The 9267-nt window shown below is 42.9% G+C and overlaps 1 long non-coding RNA gene across 1 annotated transcript; it reads left to right on the top strand.

Moving 5' to 3' along the window:
* The first annotated feature begins 1997 nt into the window (after positions 1 to 1997).
* LOC117802217 lies at positions 1998 to 3570 on the top strand. The gene is made up of 3 exons (XR_004625280.1): positions 1998 to 2150; positions 2652 to 2687; positions 3508 to 3570. It is a non-coding gene; the product is annotated as an uncharacterized LOC117802217 (long non-coding RNA).
* The last annotated feature ends 5697 nt before the right edge of the window (positions 3571 to 9267 follow it).

Below are 9267 nucleotides of genomic sequence, written 5' to 3' on the forward strand. Positions count from 1 at the left end.
AAGGTCCAAAATTTACTAGTGTCATTGATGGCCTCAGAATGATTTTCCCCAAAATGCTAATTGCCAATTTGTTATACTAAATAAACCAAATCCGTGTTTATTGTTAAAGCGAATGGATAAAATGACTGCATCTGTGATGGAGAGAGGGGAGTGGCTTCTGCTTTGATTTTCCTGCTTTTTCGGGAATTTGGGCTCGGCTCGCAGATGGAGGCTCTCAAGGCAGAGGGATGGAGCTGGGGACCACGTACGTAAAAACTCCCGTCCGTTTTGCTGCACCACCAGCTCCCAGTGGCCACTATGTAACATCTTGGTCCCTCTCCTGGTGGTAGGACGATGGTGAGGGGGAGGCTGAGCCGGGATGTTCCCTTGCCCCGGCCCACCAGTGTCCGGTAATTACCAGTCCAATTTCTCCTCCGTCTCTCTTCCCTTCTTAAAGAAGATCGGTTCTTCCATGTGGGAAAAGTGGCTAAAAAAATCTGTGTATGGAAGAGGAGTCTTAATTTATTATTAATATTGTTATTGTTATTATTATTATTACTTGGTGGGAGTGGAGATTGAAATGAGCAGCACAGAATAGCTTCAGGGCATGAGGAATGAGGGAAGAGAGGAAAGGGGACTTCAGTTAGTGTGGCTGTGAACTACGTATCTGAATCCCTTTGAAGTCCTTTGAGAAGCGTGACTAAGGAATGAAATTGCTTGTTCATACTTTAGGCTATTGGGTTGTATATCTTGGGTCAGATACTGTTCTGAGACTGAACCACAGGGGACCGTGTTTTATTAGGGTTCCACCCTTATTAATGAAGACAGGGGTACGCATTCTCGAGCCTCCGACACCCTGACCTTCCTGCCACCCACTGCCAGGGCCACACCCTAGACCCTGTCATCACCCGAAACTGCTCCACCTCCGAAATGACTCTTCAGACATCCCACTCTCTGATGACAGTCTACCCCACCTGCTACCCTTTGCTCACTTCCTTCCACCACACCTCTCCTTTGACCCCACTGGGACTTGAGCCCATCAGTCCCAATTCTGCCCAACCATCTATTCCCTTTCCACTTGGTAATGGCACCTACTTTTTCCTTAGAGGAGAAAAAAATTTATTCTCCCAATATGGGTAATATGATTTGGCAGAGACTGTCTCTCCCCTCCTCAGCTCCAGGGGCAGGCATATCTGGGCAATCATATTTCAGACCCTGCGCCAACAGCGGGTGGATATGTGATGCTGGCCAGTCCAGGGAGAGCCAATCCCAGGACTGTTGCTGAGATTCCAGAACACGGGACATTTTCTTTCTGCACAGGTGGCTCAGCGGGCAGGACGTAGCCTGGACTGGCTGGGGGTCTTCCTGGGGATGAGAGCCTGCAAGATAGTAAGAAAAACTGAGCTAAGAGAGGAGATTTCTAATAATCTTGTTGGAGTGTCTGGAACTAGCCATTCCTGAAACTACCTTGAGTTTTTCAGATAATGAATCGATGTCTAAGAATTGTAAGTCAGGGTTGGATCCTACGGCAGAAACAGACCTGACTGTTACAGTGTCACTCCAGCGAGCTCCTCGATCGGGGGGCCTAAATGTACTTGTCCATCAGAATCCCGTGCAGAGATTTTCTCCCCTTAAAACCTTTGTGTGAAGGGGGTGCCTGGGGGGCTCAGTCATTTGAGCATCTGCCTTCAGCTCAGGTCATGATCCCGGAGTCCTAGGATCGAGTCCTGCGTCAGGCTCCCTGCTCAGTGAGGAGTCTGCTTCTCCCTCTGCCTCTGCCCCTCCCCCCGCTCGAGTCTGCTTCTCCCTCTGCTCCTTACCCCGCTTGTGCTCTTTCTTGAGTAAATAAAGAAAATCTTTAAAACAAAACAAAACAAAGCAAAAACCTTTACGTGAAGGATAACAAAGATACAGAAAAATGCGTAAACATAAATGTACAAGTTAATGCATTATTATAAAGCCAACTCCCATGTAGCCTCACCTATATCAAGAAATAGAACATTGTTAGACTCTAAAAGCCTCAGCTCTTTCTTCCCGTTCACAGGGAGCCGCCATCCTGACTTCTATGGGAGTCCCTTCCTAGCTTCCTCCTTTTCAGCCTGAGTATGCTTCCTGTTGAAGGGGGTAATCAAGAGGACATGACCATTGGTTGACCCTTGAGCTAGACTCAGGTAATCGGAGGCTCGTCATCCCCCCCTCACCCTGTCCTTGGAATGTGTGTTCTACCCGCCATTCCCATAGCGGGAGCCATTTTCAAGGACATAGTCTTGAGAGAATGAGGTGGTGTTGAGACTGTCTGGGTTATATACGCAACTGAACTTTGAACATTTGGCAGGTGGGTGTGGAGGTCTACTCCTTATGGCCACCACAGACAAGCCTTGTGGCCAGGAGTGGCCACGTTTGTCTCTCCTTGCCCTCCTTAGACAGGGGCCAGTTTTCAAACTAACACTTCCCTAAACACTGTGGTGTAGTTTTGCCTGTTTTAGAGTGTTGTATAAATGGAATTGTTTATTAATCTTAATGAAGCCAGATTTGTCAGACTTTTCCTTTAAGGTTGGTGCTGTTGTGTCATGAAAAGAAATCTGTCACCCACCCTGAGGTTTTCATCCTAATTATTTTCTTTCACCCTCCATGATCTTTTATAATCTTTATTGTTCTGCCCTCCTATTTAGGACAACAACCCACCTGGGATTTGTTTATGGTGTGAGGTAAGGGTCAAGTTCCGTTTTTACCTCATAGGAACACTGAGTCCATTTACTGAAAAGGCTCATGGGCATCCTTCCCCGTACCTTTCAATGCCACATGAATCACAACCGAAGTGTCCATATTGATGTCAGTTTCTAGTCTCTTCCTAGTCCGTCTGTCCTTGTACAAATACCATCCTTTCCTCATCACTGTACTTTTATAAAAAGTCTTGATTTTCAGTAGAGCAGTTATTTCCATATTGTTCTTTAAGAAGCTATTCTTAGCCCTTTCATTTCCATATGTATTTTAGAATCAACCTGTCATGCTCTACAAAAAAACAAAATCAAAACAACAAAAGCAAAAAACTAAAAAACAAAGCCTGTGGGGATTTTTATTTGATTGCATTCAATCTATAAGTCAATGCATTGTTCAACATCGAGTCTTCCAATCTTTGTTTTCTTTTTAAGATGCACATGTCAGAGGGCACCTGGGTGCCTCAGTGGGTTAAGTGTCTGCCTATGGCTCAGGTCATGATCCCAGAGTCCCAGATTGAGCCCTACATCTGGCCCCCTGCTCAACAGGGAGTCTGGTTTTCCCTCTCTGCCTGCTTGTGCATGCTCTCTCTCTCTCACTCGCTCACTCTCTCTCTCTCAAATAAATAAATAAATAATCTTAAAAAAAAGATGTACATGTTAGGAAGAGAAGATATAGGATGGGGGGGCACCTAAAGTAATTTCTCTTTTTGGGGGGGGTCCAGATTTATTGAGATGTAACTGACCTATAACACAGATTGTGTAAGTTTAAGGTGTACAGGTGTTGATTTGATGCATTTATATATTGCAGGGTGATTACCGCCATGAATTAGCTGACACCTGTATCCTGCCGCATAATTACCATTTCTTTTTTGTGGTGAGAACATTTAAGACCTACTCTTTAAGTAACTTATTTTTTTAAAGATCTTATTTTTTTAAGATTTTATTTATTTCTCTAAGGGATTTTATATATATATATACACACACACACACAGAATTATTAGCTGTAATCACCATGCTGTACATTAGATCCCTAGAATTTGTTAATTTTATAACTGGAAGTCTAACCTGGAAGTTTGTCTTCCAGTCCTTGAACGTGGAAATATATATATGTGTGTGTACATGTGTACTCATGTATGTACTCACACATAAATTTATTTAGAGAATTTAAAATTGTTTTCTCTATAATGCCTTTTTGCTCATGTATTTTAGATTTATCTCTAAATAATTTCTCTCTCTCTCTCTCTATATATATATTTTTAAAGATTTTATTTTTATTTATTCGACAGAGATAGAGACAGCCAGCGAGAGAGCGAACACAAGCAGGGGGAGTGGGAGAGGAAGAAGCAGGCTCCTAGCAGAGGAGCCTGATGTGGGGCTTGATCCCATAACGCCGGGATCACGCCCTGAGCTGAAGGAAGACGCTTAACCGCTGTGCCACCCAGGCGCCCCTATATATATATATTTAAAGATTTTATGTATTTGAGAACGAGAGCACAAGCAGGAAGGGGCAAAGGAAGAGGGAGAAGCAGGCTCCCCATTGAGCAGGGAGCCTGATGCGGGACTCGATCCCAGTACCTCGGGATCATGACCTGAGCCCAAGACAGACGTTTAACCGACTGAGCCACCCAGGTGCCCCAATAATTGCTATATTTTTAAATGCCATTCAAGGGGCTTAAAGTTCAGATTATTTGGCTCAATTTTTGGAGAGTCTAATTAGTTCTGGAGGGGGGCCCAGATGTGAATTTTGAAAAAGCTGCCCAGGTGATTCTGATGGGCGGCCAGACCTGGGAACATGGATGTGTCTGGGACTCCACTCATTGTCTCTTCTCAGTCCTGTTCAGCCCCCTTCCCCTCCAGCTAGCTTGGTCCCAGAAGCCTTTGGCTGCATGCAAGTCTCTGTGGAGTAACCCCCTGAGCCAGGTCCTACCATCTCCCTTTACTCCCGTGCAGAAAGTCCCACGCACCTTCTGAAGGGGTTGTCTACACGTGATTTCAACTTTTTAGGCATACATAATCCTTTAAATAAATTTGAAAAACCGTGTAGCCCCTCACATATATTTTTTTTTTTAAAGAAAATCTTAGTCTTTTAAATTTTTTTTTTTTTAAGATTTTATTTATTTATTTGACAGAGATAGAGACAGCCAGCGAGAGAGGGAACACAAGCAGGGNTCTGTGGAGTAACCCCCTGAGCCAGGTCCTACCATCTCCCTTTACTCCCGTGCAGAAAGTCCCACGCACCTTCTGAAGGGGTTGTCTACACGTGATTTCTACTTTTTAGGCATATATAATCCTTTAAATAAATTTGAAAAACCGTGTAGCCCCTCACATATATTTTTAAAGATTTATTTATTTACTTGAGGGGGGAGGGGCAGAGAGAAACTTAAGCAGACTCTGCACTGAGCATGGAGCCCCACACGGGGCTTGATCCCACGACCCTGAGATCACAACCTGAGCCAAAACCAGAGTCGGTCGCTTAACCAACTGTGCCACCCAGGCGCCCCCTCACACATTTTTGACATCTAATTCAGACCATCCTTACCCATCCCTGCGCCCTTCTGGTCTACCAGGCTGGCTCTTCCTTTCACCCTGTCACTCTCCTCCACCCCTGCAAGGTGGCTTCTGCCTGCCACTAAAGCTGTTCTGCTCGAGGTTACTCAGTCGTGGGGACAGTTTCAGTCTTTGTCTTCCCTGCCTTCCCTGCAGCATTTGGCACGCTCTCTCCCTGGGTGCCCACACCACCACACTTTCCTGGGTCCCCCCACCTCTCTAACAAGTTACTTACTGACCATGTTGAGTGATTGAAGGGAACAAGCAGGGAGAGAGGATGGAGGGCATCTGGAACAGAGGGTGCCAGAGCGGTTTCCTTAGCTCCAGTCTCTTCGTTTCCCACAGAGCCTCTCCCATCCCAGGACCTGCCCGTCACACCCACATATACAGCTTTGTTCCCCCCCACAATGAAGAAAATAGCATGGATCACTCTAAAAAATGTAAGCNTTCGTTTCCCACAGAGCCTCTCCCATCCCAGGACCTGCCCGTCACACCCACATATACAGCTTTGTTCCCCCCACAATGAAGAAAATAGCATTGATCACTCTAAAAAATGTAAGTGCACTGAATAGACAAAGACATTTAAAATCACCTGAAATCCCCGTACTCTGAGAAAATTCACTGTCATAATGCTGGTGCCCGTCTGTCTGCCTCCGTATGCATTTATACGCACCCACAAGTGTTAGTTTACAGAAACTTGGCAAAAATGGTTATTATCCTAGATGCCCTTTAAAAAAAAGTTTTTTCCATATTCATTCATTTTACCTTTCCTTCCCCAGAAAACCAATGTTTTCATGCTGGTGTATGTCCTTCCAGACTTTCCACTTGTTGATAGAATCACACATAAAAACATTGGAACATATATACGATTATTTCTGTTACTATTTTTATATAAAAATGTAATCATGTTATATACGCCTCTTTTCTTCTTGCTTATTTGACTTAACCCCTCACTATTCAATTAGAATAGCGTTAACTGGGGCGCCTGGGTGGCGCAGTCGTTAAGCGTCTGCCTTCAGCTCAGGGTGTGATCCCAGCGTTCTGGGATCGAGCCCCACATCAGGCTCCTCCGCTGGGAGCCTGCTTCTTCCTCTCCCACTCCCCCTGCTTGTGTTCCCTCTCTCACTGGCTGTCTTTCTCTGTCAAATAAATAAAATCTTAAAAAAAAAGAATAGCATTAACTTACCTCTTTTAATGGCTGTATGATATTCCACAGCACGAATGCACCATTCATTTATTCATTGCCCCATTAAAAAGCATTCCACCATACAAAAAAATAAACTCAAACTGGATTAAAGACCCACATGTGAGACCTAAAACCATAAAAATCCTGAAAGAGAGCACAGGCAGTAATCTCTCTGACATTGGTCATAGCAACATTTTTCTAGTTATGTCTCCTGAGGCGAGGGGATCAAAACCAAAAATAAGCAGTGGGACTTCATCAAAATAAAGGGTTCTGCACAGGAAAGGAAACAAGCAACAATCAAAAACTAAAAGACAAACTACTGAATAGGAGAAAATATCTGCAAACAACATATCTGATAAAAGGTTAGTATCCAAAATATATAAGGAACTTATACAACTTAACACCAACGAAAACCCCAAATTATCTAATTAAAAAATGCACAGAAGACACAAACAGACATTTCTTCAAAGAAGACACCCAAGAGGTGCCTGGTGGCTTAGATGGTCGAGCATCCGCCTTTGGGTCAGGTCATGATCCCTGGGTCCTGGGATCAAGCCCCACATCAGGCTCCCTCATGAGGGAGCTTCCGCTCTCCCTCTGCAGCTCTCCCTGCTTGTGTTCTCTCTCTTTTGCTCTTTCTTCTCAAATAAATAAAATCTTAAAAAAAAGAAGACATCCAGATGGCCAACAGACACATGAAAAGATGTGCATCCTCACTAATCATCAGGGAAATGCAAATCAAAACCTCGATGAGATACCACGTCACACCTGTCAGAATGGCTAAAATAAAAAACACAGGAAACAGCAAATGTTGGTGAGGATGCAGAGAAAGGGGAACCCTCTTACACTCTTGGTGGGAATGCAAACTGGTGCAGCCGCTCTGGAAAACAGTACAGTGGTTCCTCAAAAAATTAAAAATAGAACTACCCTATAACCCAGCAATTGCGTTACTAGGTATTTATCCAAAGAATATGAAAACACTTATTTGAAAGAATACACGCACCCCTATGTTTATAGCAGCATGGTTTACAACAGCCAAGATATGGAAACAGCCCAAGTGCCCATTGATAGATGGATGGATAAAGAAGATGTGGTATATATACACAATGGAATATTACTCAGCCATAAAAAGAATGAAACCTTGCCATTTGCGACAACATGGATGGAACTAGAGGCTATGATGCCAAGTGAAATAAGTCAGAGAAATACCGTGTAATTTCACTCATATGTGGAATTTAAAAATAAAAGAAATGAACAAAGGGGAAAAAAAAAAGAGAGAGACAAACCAAGAAACAGACTCTTAACTACAGAGAACAAGNCATAAAAAGAATGAAACCTTGCCATTTGCGACAACATGGATGGAACTAGAGGCTATGATGCCAAGTGAAATAAGTCAGAGAAATACCGTGTAATTTCACTCATATGTGGAATTTAAAAATAAAAGAAATGAACAAAGGGGGAAAAAAAAGAGAGAGACAAACCAAGAAACAGACTCTTAACTACAGAGAACAAGCTGATGGTTTGGGGAGGTGGCTGGGGGATGGGAGAAACAGGTGAAGGGAATTAAGAATATACTTACCATCATGAGCACTGAGTAACAGACAGAATGGTTGAATCACTGTATTATTCACCTAAAACTAATATTACACTGTATGTTAACTATAGTGGAATTAAAATTAAAAACTTAATAAAAAATAAAATCAAAAGGATTCCATCTGTTTACTAGGTTTGTCTTGTTTTGTTTTCACCACAGTGACTAATACTGCAATATTCTTGCATGTATTCATCCATATGTGCCCGGCTTTTATTCTTAAGGGGCTTTACTTTAGGGGTGCCGGGGTGGCACAGTGGTTGGGCGTCTGCCTTCGGCTCAGGGCGTGATCCCGGCATTATGGGATCAAGCCCTNAAAACTTAATAAAAAATAAAATCAAAAGGATTCCATCTGTTTACTAGGTTTGTCTTGTTTTGTTTTCACCACGGTGACTAATACTGCAATATTCTTGCATGTATTCATCCATATGTGCCCGGCTTTTATCCTTAAGGGGTTTTACTTTAGGGGTGCCGNCCCTCTCTCGCTGGCTGTCTCTATCTCTGTCAAATAAATAAATAAATAAATAAATAAAATCTTTAAAAAAAAGGGGATTTTATGTTAATTCAGGTGTGAATTGCTGGATTACAGGGTGTGCATATTTCAATTTTAATAGATATTTCCAGATTGTTTTACAAAAAGGGTGTAATGAAGCATGTTTTCACCAGCAATGAATGAGAACAGAGCCAGCTCCCCCATTTCACCACAAACAATAGGAATCACTTGTATTTTTATTTTTGGTTCTCTGTGGGTATTAAGCAATAGTACATTCTTACTTCAGTTCACATTTCCCTGACAACTAGTAAGACTAAAAATCTTTTTATATGCTTATTAGACACTTGGATTTGCTCTTTTGTGAACTATTTCTATCCTTTTTTTCCAGTGGATTGCCTTTTTTTTTTTAGATCTTATTTATTCATTTGAGAGAGAGCAGAGCGAGTGAGAGAGAACACAAGTGAGGGGGGAGGGGCAGAGGCAGAGGGAGAAGCAGGCTCCCCCCTGAGCAGGGAGCCCAACAGCGGGGCTTGATCCCAGGACCCTGAGATCATGACCTGAGCCAAAGGCAGACGCTTAACGGACTGAGCCACCCAGGCGCCCTGGATTGCCTTTTACTTAACAGTTTATAGGAGGTCTTTGTATAATACAGATATTAACTTGTCTCACATGGATTTCAAATGATTTCTTATTCTATTAACACCTTTTGACTTTGGGGAAGGTGTCTTTTTGCTATAAACAATTTACAATT

This window comes from Ailuropoda melanoleuca, chromosome 5 (genome assembly GCF_002007445.2).
Source record: "Ailuropoda melanoleuca isolate Jingjing chromosome 5, ASM200744v2, whole genome shotgun sequence".
In the NCBI taxonomy this organism is placed as follows: domain Eukaryota; kingdom Metazoa; phylum Chordata; class Mammalia; order Carnivora; family Ursidae; genus Ailuropoda; species Ailuropoda melanoleuca.